Source organism: Triticum aestivum, chromosome 4B (assembly GCF_018294505.1).
Source record: "Triticum aestivum cultivar Chinese Spring chromosome 4B, IWGSC CS RefSeq v2.1, whole genome shotgun sequence".
NCBI lineage: Eukaryota > Viridiplantae > Streptophyta > Magnoliopsida > Poales > Poaceae > Triticum > Triticum aestivum.
The window spans coordinates 51,811,193-51,820,038 of record NC_057804.1 but is presented as its reverse complement, the minus strand read 5'-3'; the positions used below and the strand labels follow the sequence as shown (position 1 = coordinate 51,820,038).

The following is an 8,846-nucleotide window of genomic DNA, read 5'->3' as shown; positions in this document are numbered from 1 at the left end:
GTGAACTCCGACCGTTGCGGGTCCTTCTGACTCTTGGTCTTCGATATGGTCGAGTGACTCTTCATATGGTTGAGTGACGGTAGTGAGGAGGACCTCCGAGTGATGTGGTCGTCGAGTGGATTGCACTCGACGTGTTTGACTGGTGCTCTCCTGTTGTCTCTTGGTCCTTTTATCTTTCAGGGTAGTGACCTTGGATAGGGCGTATAGGTCAGGCCTATGACCCTACCCCAAGTCTGTATCCTCGTCAGCTATAACATATTCTACGAAGATATTTATCGGTCGAACCTTATGATAACATACGTAATTCCCTTTGTCCATCGGTAAGTTACTTGCCCGAGATTCGATCGTCAGTATCTTCATACCTAGTTCAATATCGTTACCAACAAGTCTCTTTACTCGTTCTGTAATACATCACCTCGTGATTAACTTCTTAGTCATTTTCTTGCAAGCTTATGTTGTGTATTACCGAGAGGGCCTAGAGATACCTCTCCGATACTCGGAGTGACAAATCCTAATCTTGATCTATGCCAACTCAACAAACACCTTCGGAGATACATGTAGAACATCCTTATGATCACCCAGTTACGTTGTGACATTTTATAGCACACAAGGTATTCCTCCGGTATCCGGGAGTTGCATAATCTCATAGTCGAAGGAATATGTATTTGACATGAAGAAAGCAATAGCAATAAAATGAATGATCAATATGCTAGGCTAACGGATGGGTCTTGTCTATCACATCATTCTCCTAATGATGTGATCCCTTTATCAAATGACAACTCATGTCCATGGTTAGGAAACCTTAACCATCTTTGATCAACGAGCTAGTCCAGTAGAGGCTTACTAGGGACACGGTATTTGTTTATGTATTGACACATGTATTTAAGTTTCTGATCAATACAGTTCTAGCATGAATAATGAAACTTTATCATGAATAAGAAAATATAAAGTAACAACTTTATTATTGCCTCTAGGGCATATTTCCTTCACATTCTACCAGGACTAACAGAACCGACAACCCTAGGGATGCTAGTTTGTGGTGAAGCGCCGGCATTAGCAGAAGACCTTGCGTTGACAAAGATCATTATTGCATGTGATAGCAAGACCATAGTAGATGACATCAATGAAGGTAAAGGAGGAGCCTACGAGGCCATTGTCAAAAAAATTAATTCTATGGCTAGTTATTTTGTTAGCTATTTAGTTATTTTTGAAGTAAGATCATCAAATTGTGAAGCTCACAACCTTGCCAAACACTCGGCTATACTTGATCAGGGTCGTCATTTGTGGCTTATTCATCCTCATGATCCAGCATGTATTCCCATAAACATTCACATTGATCAAGTGTTGGCAATTCTAAAAAAAGGTTGTCTTCAGCGGCGCTTACCGCGCCAACTAGGGAGTCTTGAGATAAAGACGCTCTTATAGAAAGATGTGGAATCCCGGATTTTTCGTTCATTTCTCAGCAAAATAATACAGGATTATTCTTTTAAAAAAGCATAAACTACAGGAAACCGGTAACTCTTATAGGACGAAAATGTGGGTGGAAAAGTTACTCTTGGGCAATTGATAGAAAAGCGCGTAGTTATGACGATATGCAAGGCAATGATCATTTATATAGGCATCACGTCCGAGACAATTAGACCGACTCCTGCCTGCATCTACTACTATTACTCCACACATCGACCGTTATCCATCATACATCTAGAGTATTAAGTTCATAAAAAATGGAGTAACGCCTTAAACAATATGACATGATATAGACAAAGTCAACCCAATTAATATGAATAAACCCCATCTTTTTATCCTTAATGGCAATGATACAAATACGTGTCATGTCCCTTTCTGTCACTGGGATTGAGAAACGCAAGATCAAACTCATCACAAAGCACCTCTCCCATTACAAGATAAATCAATCTAGTTGGCCAAACCAAACGGATAGATCAGAGAGAAATACAGAGTTATAACAATCATGCATAAAAGAGTTCAATGAAGACTTAAGTAATATTCATAGATAATGTCATCATAAACCCACAATTTGTCGGATCCTAACAAACACACCACAAAAAAGGATTACATCGAATAGATCTCCAAGAACATCGAGGAGAACATTGTATTGAAGAGCAAAGAGAGAGAAGAAGTCATCTAGCTACTAGATATGGACCCGTAGGTCTGTGGTAAACTAATCACACATCATTGGAAGGGCAGCAAGATTGATGTAGAGGCTCTCCGTGATCGACTCCCCCTCCGACAGAGTACCTGAAAAGGTCTCCAGATGGGATCTCCAAAGAACAAAAACTTGTGGCGGCAGAAAACGTATTTGAGTGGCTCTCTAATGTATTAGGAATATTCGGAAATTTATAGAGCTGGAATTAGGTCAAGAGGTGCCATGAGGGGCCCACAAGCCTAAGGGGCGCGCCTGGCAGGCTTGTCGCTGCCTCGTGGCACTTCAGGTCTTCTCCCGAAGCTTTTAGGGTCCCTTCTAGTACAGAAAAAATCGTAAAAAAGTTTTGTAGCGTTTCGACTCCGTTTGGGTACTAATTTTCTAAAAAGCCAAAAACAAGCAAAAAACAACAACTCGCATTGGCCACTATGTTAATAGGTCAGTCCCAAAAAATGATATATAATTATATTTAATTTCATAATGAACATCCAAGATTGATACTATAATATGGAACAATAAAAAAAGTATAGATATGTTTGAGATGTATCAACGTCGACGATGTAAGGCACTTGCTCGGCGGCGGTTGCCATGGACTGCCTACCGAGCTGCTTGGCGGCGTAGTAGTACGGAGCCTTGTAATGCTCCGGCCATAGTGGCGTCTCGACGGTGGACGACACCATCGGGCCTCCGCGACCCTGGCCGCGACCTCCATCATGTCCGCGACCAGCACACCCGCCTCCACGAACGTCATCATCACACCCTTTGCCGGCCTTCCGCTTCATGAGGTTGTCTCCTTTGCGGCCTTCGCTTCGACACGGAGATTTTTGTTGCGTTGCCAGGTTGATCTTCCGGGCAAGGGTGATGCTCAAATCCTCCAACACCTCCACCACCACCATCTTTGGCAGGCCCTCGTCCGGTTCCATGCATCAGCGAAGAAGAAAGTGGGAGAAAATGGCGGGAATTAGGTGGAGAGCGGTGGGATGAAAGAGAAGAGAGTGGGGGATTTGGGCGTTGAAACAACGCGGGATGCTAAAAAAGGGCAGGCTCTGCCTTCCATTTGGTTGGGCCATGGGTGTAAGAGTCCGACGTGTCTCGCGCCCGGACACCTGCAAAGCCCCCGTATTTGGCTCCAATTTACGGGAAAAACATGGTCCGGACGGCTCGACGGACCGATACATGCCCATGTTGGATAGCTTCTGGGTCCGAACCGTGCGGTCCGAACGTATGTGGGCCATTTGAGGGTCCGCATTGAAGATGCGCTTACAATGTTTCATAAATTGGTCACCATACTGTTAATTCTAGTATTATCATTAGTTTACTACGAATTGTACTCCTTAGTATTTCTTGGAACTAAAACATTCCCTCAAACTTTTCCAACAAATTACCGCATAAGTTTGAATAAATTCAACTTGTATTCTTTCTTTTTGCGAGTAAACTCAAGTTGTATTCGAATTACTGCAATCACTTCATATTTAAAAAAATATTCTATTTCTCAGGAAACCCGCGCATTAATTTTTTTTTGATCAAAGAAGGGCCTTGCCCCTTCCGATTTTCATTACTGAAAACCACCGAGTTCTACAGGCGAGATAAAAATGAAAAAAAGGAGAAAGAACAGAAAAGAACATAGCTGCCAACACCACCAGGAATCCCTAGCAGCAGGGGCCAGCCATGAATTCCAATAACCTGAGTACAAATTAACCCCTAAGTTCAAACTGCCAAATCATCTTTACACCTAAAGCAAAAGAAGCAAGAAAGGACACAAGGGTTCTGTCATCAGGAGCAACAAACATCAGGTTCACCCTCGCAAGAGAAGCTTCATTCCAGCCTTGCCACATTGATCCTCCATCCCTGCTTAGCAGTGAACACCTCATTTGCTGCCTGTTCTAGCACCCTTGCTCCCAGCTCCAAAGTTTTTCTTGACGACTCCTTTATCTGTAGGACGGACCAGTCAGTCAACCACCTGCATAATAGTTTGACAACATACAAAGGATCATTTATCCTTTTGTTTTCAAAGACAATTGCATTCCTTCTTTTCCAAATTGCCCAAAGCAGGGCTGCAATCCCCACCAGAACCATTTTTTCTCCTCTTTATTAAATTTCCTAATCCACCCCCCAAAACAGTCCTTTACATTTGATGGGACAGTTTTAAATCCACACACACATCTGACCAAACCCCGTAACAGTGAAGCAGTGGAGCAGGAAAAAAACAAATGGTCAATTGATTCATCTTTCCCACACAACACACATCCTTTCCCACCCTTCCAGCCTTTTCTAAGCAGCACATCCCTAGTTAATATACTCTTTTTATTAACTAACCAAATACTTTCAGTTTCTCAGGCAACTTTGTTTTCCATAAGTATTTCTGTGGGAAGATTATCCCAACTGCTATCAATTTCCTATATAAGGACCCCACAGAAAACTTATGATCTGCAGTTAGGGTCCAGAGAACTTGGTCTGCCCCTCCCTGCAAATGAATTTCCTCACATCTTTTTTTCAAACAATTCCAAAGCCCTAAAGTTTCCCCATGCAATGTTCTTCTAAATTTGAACCCCCCACCCTTTCTGTATAGCCTCTTCCACATTAATGTTGTGGTCAAAGCATATATCATACAGCCTAGGGTAAGCCTCTTTCAAAGGTTTATCATCCACCCAGGTATCTTCCCAGAACCTAGTATTCCTCCCATCTCCTACTTTTTTCTTAACAAATCTATAGAATATTTCCTTGATCTTCAACAAACTAGCCCAAAATTGGGAATCCCCAGGCTTCTTGCTTACTAAAGCTAAACATCTCCCTTTTCTATATTTTCTATCCAAAACATCCTGCCACAGACCTCTTCCATTTTCCATTTTCCAAAACCATTTTGCTAGGAGCGCAATATTCATAATCTCTAAATTCAGTATCCCTAAACCCCCCATGTCTTTAGGTCGACAGCACTCTTTCCAATTCACCAGATGGTACTTTTTTACATTCTCATCTTCTTGCCATACCAATCTGGATCTAAAGAAATCAGCTTTCTTTATGATCCCTTTAGGCACAGCATAGAAGGACATCATAAACAAAGGCATGTTAGTCAAGCAGGCTTGCACCAGGGTGATTCTTCCAGCAATAGAACCCAGTAGCTTCCCCTGCCAACATCCACACCTTTTCTCAATTTTATTTGTCACACATTCCCAGTGTGAGTTCCCAACTCTATTCTCAGAAACAGGCATCCCCAGGTACCTAATGGGCAAGTCTCCCATCTTACACGTTAGGATATCCTGATAGGTCGATTGTTTTTCTCTAGCTTTGCCAAATAATAGCAATTCACTTTTATGAAAATTTATTTTGAGCCCAAACATCTGCTCAAAAGCCCCAAGTATAAGTTTAAGATTTTTAACACTTTCCACCTCATCCTTGATCAAGAAGATAGTATCATTAGCATATTGTAACATATTAACCCCTTTTTTCTCCATTTCCATTCAGCACCCCCTTAACCAGATCATGCTCCAGGGCATTACTCATTATACAAGCCAGGGCATCAGCAGCTATGTCAAACAGCAAAGGGGACATAGCATCTCCTTGCCTCAGTCCTTTAAAGGTTTTAAAATACGGGCCAATTTCATCATTTACCCTGATTCCTACATGTCCTCTCATAGTTTCCATCACCCAGTCACACCATTTATCAGGAAATCCTTTCATTTTTAGCATCTGTATCACAAAAGGCCATTTGATTTTATCATAAGCTTTCTCAAAATCCACTTTAAACACCAGGGCATCTTCTTTGTGTTTGTGAAAGGAGTTCAGGGCCTCATGCAGGATCACAATCCCTTCCATAATGTATCTGCCCTTGATAAAGGCAGTTTGGGTTCTGGAAATCACAGGGGCCACACATTTGGCCAATCTATTCATCAGAATTTTAGTAATGATTTTAAAACTGGCATTCAACAGGCAAATAGGCCTGAACTTCTGAATTTGTTTAGCATCATTAGTTTTTGGGACAAGAGTAATAATACCATAATTAAGTCTGGCAATATTAATCTCACCTTTTGCAAACCCTTCTACCAAGGATTTCAGATCCCACTTCACCACTTCCCAAAAATCTTGGTAAAAATCAGCAGGGAACCCATCAGGGCCAGGGCTTTTGTTTCTTTTCATCCCAAAGACCACCTGATGGATTTCATTTAGGGAAAAGGAGCCAAAAGCTCCTCTTTCTCCTGTCCATTAATTTTATTCATCTCCATCTCCTTCAACGAAATACTAGATTCTTCAGGATGTCCAAATAATTCTTTATAGAATTTGGTGATATATTCCATTAAATTCTCATCTCCCTCTATAACCCCTTCTTCCTGTTCCAGGGAAACAATCTTGTTTTTCCTTCTCCTCCCATTCACCTTGGCATGATAATATCTAGTATTTCTGTCTCCATCTTTAATCTCTGAATCTTTATATCTCTGCAACGACTTCACCTCTTCTTGCAACATTACTTTTTTCAATTGTGCTCTCAACTTTTCCTGATCATCCCTATCTCTCACACCTAAGCCCATAATCTCAGCTCTCTTATCTAAATCATCCAATTCTTTTAATATTTCCATTTTTATTTTTCTGTACCAAGCATCCATATTTCTGTTCCAGCCTTTTAACTTTTTCCTAAGGTTTCTCAACCTTGATTGCCATCTATCTAACATGTCCCCAAAGTATCTACCATTCCAGGTGTTATACACCAGCTCTCTAAAACCCTCTCTCAGTATCCAAGCATTTTCATATCTAAAAATGTATTTGTGATCACGAGTCTCCCCTGTATCCAGGAACAAGGGGGTATGATCAGATACCTCTCTAGCAAAGGCCTGCAATATGGTTAATGGGTATTTTTCCTCCCAAGCAGGGCACATCAAAACTCTATCCAACTTCTCAAAAGTAGGGTCCTCCTGATTATTAGCCCAGGTGTACTGCCTTCCATTCAAAGGCAGCTCCCTTAACCCTGCTTGCTCAATAATAGCATTAAACATAAAGGACCATTGTTCATTAAGCATAGGCTTGTTTTTCTCCTTCCCATTTCTGATAATGTTAAAATCTCCCCCTACCAAGCAAGGCAGAGGATTATCATGATATAATCTTGCCAATTCAGCTAGGAAGCTAGCTTTCCCTTCCTTCTGGGCATCCCCATACACACTAACCAAATTCCAATGCATTTTGATATTCTTATCAAATACTAACATTCTCAAAAAATACTGTCCTTTTTCAATAATTTCCACATTAAACATATCTTCATTAACTCCCATCAGAATCCCCCCTGACATGCCTCTGGGTGGGTTCCAACTCCATTGGAAGTTCCTCCCTCCACACAAATTGTGCAATTCATTTTTTGTGAAGTCTTGCTTTATGGTCTCAGAGAGTCCCACAAAGTCTAGCTTCTGATCTACAATCATCTCTCTAACGTACCTTTTTTTGTGATCCTGTCCTATACCCCTTACATTCCAGAAAACCCCCCTCATTTTTCTACTTAATTCTTTTTCTCCTTCGAAGGACCCCAATCCCAACTGACTGCTTCACACAGTCAATTGCTGGTGAGCATTTCTTACTGCTTTTTTCCCTGGGAACATTCCTCTCAGCTTTTTCATTTGTTGTTCCTCAATGTCCACATCAGAATGTTCATAGTCTGAACAGAGTTCCTCAAGAGTAATATCTCCAGTATTGATATATACTGGGACATCTTTTTTGCAGATCTCATCTTCTTCATTTCCCCCCCTTTCTTTTCCCTTTCCTCTCTTTTAACATTCTGGAAATATATCTCTCTTCTAGCTTTTTCCATCTTGTTAATAATGTCTATATTTTTATCGATCATATCTGTTGAACACCCTAAATCAATTCCCACCAAAGAACTAATATGTAGTAAAGAAGCATCAGCAATAACCAGTTCAGAATTCTTACCATAGTTGTCTCTTTCCTCAGCTCTGCTGTTAGCCATATCTTCAATTTTCTTATCTTCCTTCCCTTTGTTCCTAAGACTTCTCTTGATCTCCACCTCTTTTTCCTCCCCTTCTTTGTCTAGAACCTCAATTCCATGTATTTCCGCCATCTTCTCCCCCAAAGTTCCAACAGATTCTTGGCTACCATTATAATCAGTGGGCTCATTATATTTCCCAGAGTCTATGTCATCTTCTTTCTGTTGAGCCTCTTTCTCATAATCTTCAAGGTCTACATTAGCTAATTCCCTTTCATATTCCTCTTTATTAGCAGCCTCTTGTGCTAGCTTCTGTATTTCTTCTAGTTGTTTTTTACTAGTCTCCTGCAACTCTGTCTGAATCTTCTCCAGCTCTCTGATCCTGTTTTCATTCTTTGCCCACAAAGCATTGCTTCTGATCTTGTCTTCCTCCAAAGCTTTTATTTTACTGAGCATGAATTCACTTTCTTTTTGCCATCTTCCTTTTTCCAAAGTCATCTTATTTTGCCATTGCATCATGTTTTCCTCCAATTGGGATTTCATTTTTTCAATCTTACTGTCAACCTCCTCACTCTGTTTCAGGGATAAGCATCCCAAAGAAACCCCTCTGTGTTCATTATCCTCTAATCTGGTTCTTTTCCTGTTGTCAATCTCTTCCTCTCCCACTTCTGAGATATTGTTGTTGTCATTTTTCCTCTTCTCTTCCCTGTACCAACCAATTTCCACCACTTTCTCAGGCTCCACCTTAATTCTGAACATGAGGAG

General features: G+C 41.0%; 1 pseudogene; it reads right to left on the bottom strand.

Moving 5' to 3' along the window:
* Positions 1 to 3,976: 3,976 nt before the first annotated feature.
* LOC123089948 (uncharacterized) lies at positions 3,977 to 7,566 on the bottom strand (annotated as a pseudogene).
* Between the last annotated feature and the right edge of the window lie 1,280 nt (positions 7,567 to 8,846).